The sequence below is a fragment of the Plecotus auritus genome, assembly GCF_963455305.1.
Source record: "Plecotus auritus genome assembly, chromosome: 1".
Lineage (NCBI taxonomy): Eukaryota > Metazoa > Chordata > Mammalia > Chiroptera > Vespertilionidae > Plecotus > Plecotus auritus.
Window position 1 is genome coordinate 244,745,988 of NC_137770.1, and position 11,582 is coordinate 244,757,569.

The 11,582-nt window shown below is 53.5% G+C and overlaps 1 pseudogene across 1 annotated transcript; it reads right to left on the reverse strand.

Moving 5' to 3' along the window:
* Positions 1 to 2,805: 2,805 nt before the first annotated feature.
* LOC308242239 (speckle-type POZ protein-like) lies at positions 2,806 to 4,435 on the reverse strand (annotated as a pseudogene). The gene is made up of 2 exons: positions 4,089 to 4,435; positions 2,806 to 3,601 (listed from the first exon to the last, which is right to left on the reverse strand). The product of its transcript is annotated as a speckle-type POZ protein-like (transcript).
* Positions 4,436 to 11,582: the final 7,147 nt, after the last annotated feature.

Here is an 11,582-nt window from a genome sequence, read left to right on the forward strand (position 1 = left end):
TTAGCTGTCCCGAGGTGGCTCCCACCTCCCCCCCCCCCTGTCCGTATTGCTGTGATCTCTCTGAGCCGATTTGCCAACGTCGGCCTTTCTCATCTTCTGGTCCCTTTGGCACAACCCTGCCACATCAGTCCTCCCTAAGTGCCAACCCAGCATGTTACTCCATGTGGAAAGCCCTCCAGGGTTCCCTGCTTCCTACTTCCTGAGACCCACGTGTGCCATTCCTAACCTTCCCACCGAGTCCACACGCTGTGCTCCACGCCACGTGTCCTTGTAACATGGACACTCTCGTGAGTTCAGAGCTGGAAGCGAGGCCATGGTTATACTTAAGGATGCTAAGAATAGCCGTCACCAATGGTGGTGAAGGCCTTGAACGTGCACAGACATTACCAACGTCTTCTAACCACTCTGTGAGGCCCACATCATGGCGCCCATGTCACAGGTAAAGAAATGGAGGCTCAAAGCGGGAACATGGCAAAGCTAAAACAACACCGGGGCTAGAGCAGGGGTGGGCAAACTTTTTGACTCGAGGGCCACAATGGGTTCTTAAACTGGACCGGAGGGCCGGAACAAAAGCATGGATGGAGTGTTTGTGTGAACTAATATAAATTCAAAGTAAACATCATTACATAAAAGGGTACGGTCTTTTTTTTTTTTATTGCAATAGTTTTATTCATTTTGAACATTTTAACAAGAAGAATGTAAACACTAATTATTATAATTTGAAACTTCAAAAAATGGAGGAATCATAGCACAATAACATACCTTATATTGAAGATGGCAAAGGCAAAATAAAATTGCCTAACAAAGGAAAGGTACAAAAGCCTTTCAAATTAAACTTAAATATAATAAAATAATTTAAAACTAAAACAAATAGAAAAGAACAAAATGTGTAAACAGTAAATGAAACATTTTCTTTAGTGCAACTTCCAAATGATGCCCGGGACGTAGATGTAGATGGCAATGTAGACTGGGTTGAAAGGTTTTTGGTCTTTAAAACATCAACTTCAGTGGGAACAGTGTTGTTGGACTCCTTTTTAGCTAATGCTCTGATACTGTGCTCTCCAGGGGCGTGTCTCCCTACATCACCACGATCACGTGTCTACATCACCACGATCACGTGTCTACGCATTCCCAGGGTGATGTCGGGGGACGGTCCGCGGGCATTACAAGGAGCCTCTGGAAGATGGAGAGGTTGTTCCTTCTACTGAATGGGGGATATAAATCCGCCCACTCAGAAGAAGGAGCTGCGGCCGTGTTTCCCGACGTTGCCATGTTAACACTGCTGCTGGTGAAGGAGCGGAGGGGAGAGCAAGAGAACCCTCCGCTCTTTCGGCTCCACGGGCCGGATAGAACAGCCGAATGGGCCGGATCCGGCCCGCAGGCCTTAGTTTGCCCACGGCTGGGCTAGAGCCACGGCTCTGTGCTCTGACACGACACTGTCAATCATAGACGCAGGGGAGTCACCTGGTGACGAGCTTCCTGGGGGCCTCCCGCGGTAAGTGGCACCGCCACCCTCAATGGCCACGCGCTCTCGGTCTCCTGTTCGCACGGGGCCTGCTGAACGCACCGCGCCCCTCGCTCACGGCGTGGGAAAGCCTCCCTGTTCTGGGGTCGGGCCAATGGGAGCCGCTCGCCGTCTTCAAGGACAGTCAGGCTTGGCCTCCTGCCTCTTTCCATAGGATTTTTAATAACATCCCTGCAAGCTGCAGCCCTCTGGCGCGGCCCCCGAAACCTGGATCTGTTTAAGGGCACATTAATCCTCGGAGCTAGGATTACAGGCGTCTAGCGCTTCTTAACGAACCGCCGCGCTGCCTCTGTGAGCACCGGCGCGTTTGCCAACGCAAACCTGAGGGTCACGCGAAGGACCGCGGCCGTCCTCTCTGAAATTGGGGTCTTTTGGACGTTGACCAGGGATGGGCCTTGGGGCTTGGTCGTTTCTTTGGTGGTTTGTCGGTCCTCTCCCCCTCATAGGCTCCCCGACCTCTTCTTACTCTTACATGTATGGGCTTTTGGCAAATGAAACATTATTTTTCCTTTGTAAAAAAAAAATCTTTATTGTTGAAAGTATTACATCGCTCTCCCCATTTTCCCCCATTAACCTCTTCCAGATGGCTCTCTCGCACCCTCACACCCAGCCCTAGCCGCTCACCACCACTTTGTCTGTGTCCACGGGTTATGCATATATGCATACAAGTTTGTTGGTTGATCTCTTCCTGAGATACCAATCAGAAAGGATATATGCACCCCTATGTTCATAGCAGCACAATTCACCATAGCTAAGATTTGGAAACAGCCTAAGTGCCCATCAGCAGAGGAGTGGATTAGAACACCGTGGTACATCTACACCGTGGAATACTCTGCGGCCATAAAAAAAGAAAGAACTCCCATCATTTGCAACAGCACGGATGGACCTGGAGAGCAATGTGTTCCTTTTAGCTATAGGCACCTGACGATTTGTTCTGCTCAGTCAGATGCCGGAAGTTTCTCCAAATACCACCGCAGGGTGTCCTTGGGGCCGGCGCCTAAACAGAATCCCCCCAGGATCCAAGTCAGTCAGGCCACAGGGAACACAGCGAGGAGCCACGGGGTTTCATCAGGTTGAGCAGCCCCCAGTCCCCGGCCCTTCCTGCTCCCCCCACCATTTTCACCAAGAAACAATGCTGTTTTAGAAATCTGGGTGGAGATGCAGTCTTCCCCCACAGCAGGGTCAAAGCTCCACAGACCGCCCTGTCTACCTGGGGGTCCATGGAGCAACAGTGGCTGGTGCTTCTGGAACATCACGGGAGTCGTTTAGCAGGCGTGATCTCAGGGCTGCTTCAGGCGCTGCGTAGGGGCTCCAGAAAGGGGCCCTGTGCTGAAGCCAGAGAGCAGTACACCTCAGCCACCGAGCGGGGATGGGACGCCACCATTGCCTGCCCCCCCGCGCCCCCACCCGCCCCCAGCCAACCCCCGTGGTCTCCAAGACATCCTCAGCAGGAGAGCTGGTGAAATCCACCGCCCGAGTTCTCAGTTGATCTGCGCTGTGGAGGTCAGCCACGGTGAGCAATGCTGCAGCGCTGTCCGGGGAGAGGTGACTGCTGAGGGCGTCCTCACCCATGACCTTCAAAGGCTCCTGGCCATACTTGTCAGCAGCTGCCAGCCAACCACCAGCCATTTTGTCCAGGTTCGGAGAATTCCCCGTGTCAATGAAGCACATCATCTCCTTTCAGGCTCGACCTCAGTGTTTTCAACGTGATTCTTTTTGCTCTCCTCCACTGTGTGTTCAAGCATGGCGCTACACACTGGAGAATGGCCGCTAAGATGGCGTTGTGAGCCTGGAGTTCCTGGCCAGCAACACACACACAACAGTCTGTGGACCAGGAATTCTCCCAAAGTCCTCCTAGCTTACCGGCCTGCCGGCACTCGGGAACCTTCACCATCTTCATGGTGTTCTGGCCAGAAATGGTGACGGAATCTGACACCCACTCACCTCACAGAAGAGGGTCAGCTTGTCACCAGGGAGCAGCCTGTGGGCTTCATCCTAGAGACAATCTCTACGGATCAATTCTTTGAACCCCCAGCTTTTGCCTTGCACAAACCTGTATGCCCAGTTGCCGGGGTTCTTGTTCCGGCATTAAGAAGGGTTCAGCAATCTGGAGAAAGGCTGTGTGTAACTTAAGTAAGAGTCCAGAGACTCTTAATTTTGAGAGGCATTGGGGGGTCAAAGGAGCCTGGCCAAAGAAATCAAGTTCTCCTTGTCTCAGGACCCCTTGCTTTTTATTAACACAAATTGTCCTAAGGCAAGGTGGAGATATACACTTCAAAGGGTAGGGTTTCGTCTATTGTCAGAATGGGGAATAGCCTACACAGGGGTTTGGCCAGTAGGAGGCAAGAACATGTAGATTAAGATGCCCTGAGCTGTCTGGCAGCAAACAATCAATTTAATGCATCCCTTTCAGGTTTGGGGAAATGCCTTTAGCCATTCCCAACAGGTAACAACACATGTGACTCAACCCTTGCTGAGTCCCCAAGTTCCATCAACCTTTTGATGAAACCCTTGCAATTATGACATGCTGGAACTGGCTTCCAGCACCCAGTGACTCTCCAACAGCTTTGATTTCTTCTCCCTGGGCCTTCAGGATGGAGAATTTGAATGTTGCCCCAAATTCACTCTGTAGACAGCTGACCGGTAACAGGTGAAGTGACAGGTAATCTTCGCTTTCTTCATCCAGCCCTTTGGGTTTCCTCTCAAACACCTTTTCAGTCTTTCCTTGGCTCCTGATGAAAAGGCTGAACTCTGCATGACTTCACCCATTTCCTCCCAGCAAAAGCTAAAGTTACGGACGGTCCACATGTGGGGGGATTTCACTACCTTGATCTGAGTGTGGCACCAGCTCTCAGCGAAAGGGCCACTCGACGTTTCTGCCGGAGGGGGAGGACTTGGAACCCTGGACATGGCCAGTGTGAAGTTAAATGAGATTTCCAAAGTCAGAGGACAAAGATCTCCGTTCCATCTTCACCTAAGTTAGGCCAGTAGCAGTGAAACGACGTTTTCCTGTCTAACAGGAACTCTCAGCGCGGGGCCTACAGCTGCTGGTACCTGTCCTTCTGCACTCGCTTTGTACCATCTGCAACATCCAGGCTTCGTTTCTAAAAACAACTGTCTGAACGATGACTCTGAAACATAAATGCTGCTCGGCTGGCTTGGCTCAGTGGTTGAGTGTCCACCTACGGAGCAAGGGGTCTCCGCTCCATCCCAGGTCAGGGCATATGGCCAGGTTGCAGGCTCGCTCCCCAGTGGGGGGCTTGTAGGAGGCAGCGATTCAGGGACTCTCTTTCATCATTGATGTTTCTATCTCTCTCTTCCTCTCCCTTCCTCTTGTTTGAGCTTCTCCTTATTCAAACTGCTTGGAACATTCAACTGGCAGGAACCAAGTGCAAGTCCAAGAAAGGCAGTAGTTGCTTGAGAAGGATTAATACAAAGAACTTGGCTCCGGGATCCAGCCTGCCAAGCGTGGTGGCAGTAGCTCTCAGAAGTATCCCCAACCAGCTAAGCTCCAAACACACGCCTTGTGTTCTGGAAAGAGTGAGTTTGGAGCTTTTAATTGAGTCTCAGAAGACCACACCCATTTTCCCCAGGTGATGGGATTTGAGAGGTCTTCATAGAGCTGTTATCTTCTAAGAGGGAAAAAGATGAACTAAACACCTTTGCTAATCTCCATCATAATCTCATCACGTCACCAACCCTCACAGGATGCCCTTGTATCTACATCTCTGGACATCAGGAACTTTTTTTAAAAAAATATATTTTATTGATTTTTTACAGAGAGAAAGGGAGAGGGGTAGAGAGTTAGAAACATCGATGAGAGAGAAACATCGATCAGCTGCCTCCTGCACACCTCCTACTGGGGATGTGCCCACAACCAAGGTACATGTCCTTGACCGGAATCGAACCTGGGACCCTTCAGTCCACAGGCTGATGCTCTATCCACTGAGCCAAACTGGTTTCAGCATGGACATCAGGAACTTTTATATTTATCTCTAGCCGGTCTGGCTCCGTGGATAGAGCGTAGCACTGTGAAGTGTCTCCGGTTCGATTCAGGTCAAGGGGTGCCTTGGTTGCGGGCTGGGTCCCGGGCCTCGTTTGGGGGCCCCTGCAGGAGACAACCAACGGGTGTGTCTCTCTCACATTGATGTTTCTCTCGGCAAAGGAAACATTTTAAGACTCAACCCTACCACTGCGTCGTCGAAGATAAAAATCGGGTTCAAACCTTGCTTCATTTATTTTTGCGGCTGCTTCTCCCTCGGCCGGGACCTCTGGGAGACGACGTGAGCCAAACCCAGCAGATCCAGGTTCAGACCGGATCCGACTGGCTGGGTGTCGTTGGACAAGACGCAGTGCCTCCGCACCGCCGTTTCTTGATAAGGTTCAGTGGCTGATTCTGAAGCCGCTCTGACCTTCTGTGCATTAAGCTCACTTGCTTCTGACCTCCCAGTTCCAATGGAACCAGGAGATTGAAATGGCAATGCATCCTCCTTGCTGTCACCCTAAGACCCTCCATTGAATGCGGGCGCGGACCCCGCTGGGAACTTTGCGTCGGCACGTCTCGGGGCGGAAAGGGGAGAAGTACTTTCCAGGAGAGACTTGCCTTCCCCTTTTACCTCCTGGTGTAGCCACTGCGGCTCTGCTAAGCGGCTTTTTCCCCTGTGAAAACCACTCTGTGAAAAATGTAAGCCGTGCAATTATACTGAACTTTCCTAAGATGAAATGTTATAAAACGAATGTTTGGCCAATAAAATACTTGATGCCAAATGAAATGGGCCTGGGGGGAATTCTGCGTTGGAGCAAACTCCCTGGGAAACAGGAAGAAAAGGGCAAGAATATTCTGGAGCCACTCTATGAATTCCTTCAGAAGCCAAGGCAGCGTTTTTGGCGTGCCAAGAGCGGAGAAGGCATCGTGGATAAAGATGTGGGAGCTGAGGACGGACTGCTCAAGTTCAAATCCCAACTTTGCTAGTTGTGCTCGGGCCGGTTACGTAAGCCCTTTCTGCTTCAGGTTTCTGGTCTGTACATTGGGGGGAAATAACAGTATTTTCCCCATAATGTTGCTGAGAGGATTGAGTTTCTACATCTAAGGCAGTTAGGAATGCCTGGTGCCCGGAAAGTGCCCGGTCTCCATTGGCGACCATCGTTACAGAGCCCAGACTGGAACTGGAATGTTCTCGAGAGATGACGTGTCCAGATCTCTGCCTGGGGGCACGAGCTCTGGGTACCTATTTTATCCAGGGGGCACCGGGGACCTTGACCTGTTCAGGGACGGTCCCAAGGTCACCCAGCTCATCTGGGATGGAACAAGAGGGATGTCAGCATTCAGCAGAGGGACCCATGGACTCCACGACTCCTGCCCCTGCGCACAGCAACAAAGCGATGACCTGGAGTGATCGGGAGAAAACATCCTGGTTACTCAGGCTTCTGCTTAGCCAGCAGTCCCTTTCCCCAGGGAGAAAAGCCACCTTGCCCGCCACAGCCTCTTCTTGGGGGCTGTTGGCACCCAGGCCGGGGTTGATGGCCCCATCTCAGTTGTGCTTGCTGGGTTTTAATTCATAGGGATGGCTAAGGGAGGTCCTGGAGGGAAGGATTTTATCACATTTCCTGGGGCGAGGGGCCACACCACGCCAGGCAGGGCCACCTGGGGAAGCCCCAGGGCTGTCAGGAGCGAAGGGGACACCCAGGCCAGACCCGCTGCTGGGTTTCTGCAGAAAACGCAAGGAGGGCCGGGCACACAGGAGCGCAGGACCTCGGGACGGCGACGGTGCACAGTGGGCTCTGGGGCCTAGTGGGCTGCCCCCGTCGTCTGGGACCCGGTCCGGGGGACCGAGGGCAGCGGGGACGTTGGCGTGGTGTGGGAGCGTGAGTGAGGAGGTGGTTCGAGTGCGGGCGTGGAGTCATGGGGGACACGCAAACACCTCTGGTGGTTAGTCTGGTCCTGGAATTAACGGATGCCGCGCAGACAGACAGACTCTGAGAAACCCACCTTGTCCCAGGGGTTGTCCCAGCCCCAGAGCTTGACCCTTAGGGACTGGCTGAGGCCTCTTCCGAGACTGCGCTGCGGTTCAGAACCCCTCGGCCCAGTCCTGCTTTCCCCACTGCCTCCGGGGCACTGAGCTGGTGCCTCCCTCCCGGGTTCGATTCCAATCAAGGGCCTGTACCTCGGTACAGGCTCGATCCCAGCCCTGGAGGGGTGCGTGCTGGAGGCAACCAATTGATGTGTCTCTCACATCGATGTGTCTCTCTCTCTGTGTCCCCCCCTTCCCTTTCACTCTCTAAAAAAAAATCAATGGGAAAATATCCTCGGGTGAGGGTTAACCAAAAAATTTAAAAAATAATAAAATAAGAGAGGGACAGAGGGAGATTTGACACCCCGCAGAGAGGGTGTGAAGACACTCTGTCCACTGATCAAACTGGTGAGGGCTGCCTCTCTCTCACTAAGGACACTTGTCCTTGGAGTTAGGGTCCCCCGAGGTGATCCAGTAAAAGCACTCCTCTCAGCATCCTCAGCATGGTCCCGTCTTTGGCCACAGAAGGTGGCGTTCACAGGTTCTGGGGATCAGAGCCTGGCGTGTTTGGGAGGCACCCGGCAGCCCACTGCAGGGCGGGGGGCCTGTGGGACTGGGAGTCACGCTGGGCAGAGCTCAGCGAATCTACTGGGCCGGCAAAGAGTCACGTAAGGAGGCAGGACGTGAGGGGGGAATTCGGAAAGTGAAATAGCTCTCATCGCTCCGGCTCTCATTCCGCCGTCCGTCGGGGCAGCAGAGACAGCTGAGATCGTTGCTCCGTGGCCGAACGGGAAGGGTCCAGATTCAGAGAAGACGCCTGGACATGCGTCACGTTCCCTCAAAACAGGGCAGTGTTTCCGAGTGGCGGGCAGGCCCACTTTCCTGAAAGGAACCACGTGCTTTGACGTCAGGAAGCACCCGCGGTGTGGTCGTTCTGTTCCCAGGACCCAACGGGTGGGCGTCGGCGGACGTGGCATCCGACCTGACAGCGAGTCCTGGCTTCACTCCCTGCCTTGTCGTGGCCCCTGCCAGGTCTGGCCTCGCCAGGCCTCCGTTTCCTCATCTTTTCTTCTTCTTCTTCTTTTTTTTTTTTTAAAGATATTTTATTGATATTTACAGAGAGGAAGGGAGAGGGATAGAGAGCTAGAAACATCGATCAGCTGCCTCCTGCACACCTCCCACTGGGGATGTGCCCGCAACCAAGGTACATGCCCCTGACCGGAATCGAACCCGGGACCCCCCAGTCCTCAGGCCGACGCTCTATCCACTGAGCCACACCGGTTTCGGCCGTGTCCTCATCTTTAAAGTGGGCCACTTGCGGGACTGAGTTTTTACCCTGCGCCTGGCCTCGTGTTTGGTGCTGGGAACAGAAGTGACCCAGCCCGGGACAGGGCGCTCGGATTAGGATGCGGAAATAAATACTCACGACCGTGATTCTCACGCAAGGCCCCGGGATCATTTCACGCCGAGGCTTCCGAAGTAATTTCTCTCCGTTTCTGGACTGGCTCTGTCGTTCGTGAGCCCAACACACAGCACTGAGCCGGGTCCTCCCAGGAACACGGAAGCAACGTTTGCTTCAAAAACGATGTGGGACTTGCAGATGAGACAGCCGAGCCTTCTCCAAGCGAGGGGCCCTCCCGAGCGCGGGCCTGTGCACGTGGCAGGCGGCACAGCGCTAACTGTCTGAGGGGCTGTCGGGGGGCCAGCCTGTCTGGGGCGCTGGTGCCTTCCTATACCACACAGGACTTACTCCTGTGTGCACTGTCCCTTTCATGCCACAAGAATGCAAACTCAAAGGCCAGCATCTTTGTCTCATTCACCCAGTTCTCTAGGATGGTCCCAGGCGCATAGTAGGCGCTCAATAAAACCGCATTAATGATTGACCACGAGACAGCTAACAAATGGCCACTGCTCTTATCGCTGGCTGAGGTCGAGGTCGAGGTCAAGGTCGAGGTCGGGACTTCAGCCCAGGCCTGGCTGCGCGAGCCCACGCCCTCTCCTCCTGACCTCACAGTGCAAAGCTCAGAGTGGGCGCACCACGAATTCCAGGCGCTCACTTCGCTCCTGCCACTCATTTTTTTTTTTTAATATATTTTATTGATATTTCACAGAGAGGAAGGGAGAGGGATAGAGAGCTAGAAACATCGATGAGAGAGAAACATCGATCAGCTGCCTCCTGCACACCCCCCACTGGGGATGTGCCCGCAACTAAGGTACATGCCCTTGACCGGAATCGAACCCGGGACCCTTCAGTCCGCAGGCCGACGCTCTATCCACTGAGCCAAACCAGTTTTGGCCCTGCCACTCATTTTTAAAGCAGAGAGCTCCTTGGCTACCCTGGCCTCAGTTTTCTCATCTGGAAAGTGGGATAACCACAGCGCCCACCCCGTGAGCATGTTTGCTAATGAAGTGACATGTTTGCTAATGAAGTGACATGTTTGCTAATGAAGTGACATGTTTGCTAATGAGGACAGGGCCTGGCGTGTCCCCGCTAGCTCGTGTCCCTCCCGGCTGTTATCTGGATGCCTCTGGAGGGTCCCTGAGAATGGGGTGGGGGATAGGCGGCGGGAGGGGTGTCTTGGTGAGCCTGCTCCGTGTGTGGAATAAAGAGAAAAAGGGCGTCAGAGCAACAGGTCAGGGGAACGCTGCCCGCGCTCAGGGGCCCTGGCACTGGCGTTGGCAGCACAGCCAAGAGGCCGGCCAGGCTCCTGCCCGCGGGCAGGTCTGTTGTGATGTACAGGGCGCGAACGCAGGGCTGAATAATTGACTTTGAAATATTTGAATTCCGGAACATGACATGGAACCCGTTCAGCGTTTCACGTGCCTTCCTCTCCCCATAACAACGCGGGGCTGATACCAAACCCCAGGAATAACAGAAAGAGCCCGGGGCCACCCCTTGGAGGAATTCCCAGCCGCCTGCGGGAGCCAGCGGATCAGGTTCGTGCTGGGAGGGAAGGGGGCCTGGACCTCGCTCCCACCACGTCCACGCGGGGCGGCCGCGGAGTTGGCAGGGTTAGGCCGCCTGCTCCGTGTGCAGGCGGCCACTCTCAGTTCCTGGAGCCGCTAGAAAGCGTTCGGGGCGGTGGGGGGGGGGAGGCGGGTGTTAAATGACGTGATGCAACTCGAAATTCTTGAACGAATGACTTGTCAGCAAAACATCCTTTTACATGAACAGACTGTGTTGAGCAGTGTTAGGTTTATGGGCAAATGGAATGGAGTGCGGACAGCCCCCATACCCCCGTCCCCCCCCCCTCCCCCCACAAGTTTCTGCTCCTCCCTCGCGCTCACTGTGTGTTTGTGGCAATGGGTGAGAGCCCATAGGTTGTGTTCGTATCACTTACGCCCATCGTGGACATCATGGTTTACTTTTTGTGTTGTGCATTTTGTAGGTTTTGACAAATGTATAGTCAGGTCTCCTCCATTACTGTATCAGACGGAGTAGTTTCACCCCCCGCCCCCCAACATCCTCCAATTATCCACCCTCCCCTGTTTATCCCTCCCGTCCCTCAGATCCTGGGCAGCCCCTAATCTTTGTACTATCTCCTTAGTCAGGGGTCCTCAAACTTTTTAAACAGGGAGCCAGTTCACTGTCCCTCAGACTGTTGGAGGGCCGGACTATAGTTTAAAAAAAAACTATGAACAAATTCCTATGCGCACTGCGGGCCCGGGACGCGTCGGCTGCTAAGCAGGACAGGCAGCGGCAAAGACTAATTGCAGAAGTTTGATTAATATCATTTATTGTCCATAATCTAGGGTAAGTGAAGTTAAAAAATAAGCTTTATTTCGGATAAATGTCCTCGGCGGGCCGCATGTGGCCTGTGGGCCATAGTTTGAGGATGCCTGTTAGTTTTAGCTTGTACCCTAACTAGTTTACTGTGTCATGGGATATTATCCAATAACTAGAGGCCTGGTGCATGGAATTCGTGCAAGGACCTTGGCCCTGGCCTCCACCCGCTGCCGCCAGGCCGGGGGCCTCTGCCACCTCTGCCACCTCTGCCATGGACCTCGACCACTGAGGCTTTGTTCGAAAGGAAGGATGTCTGGTC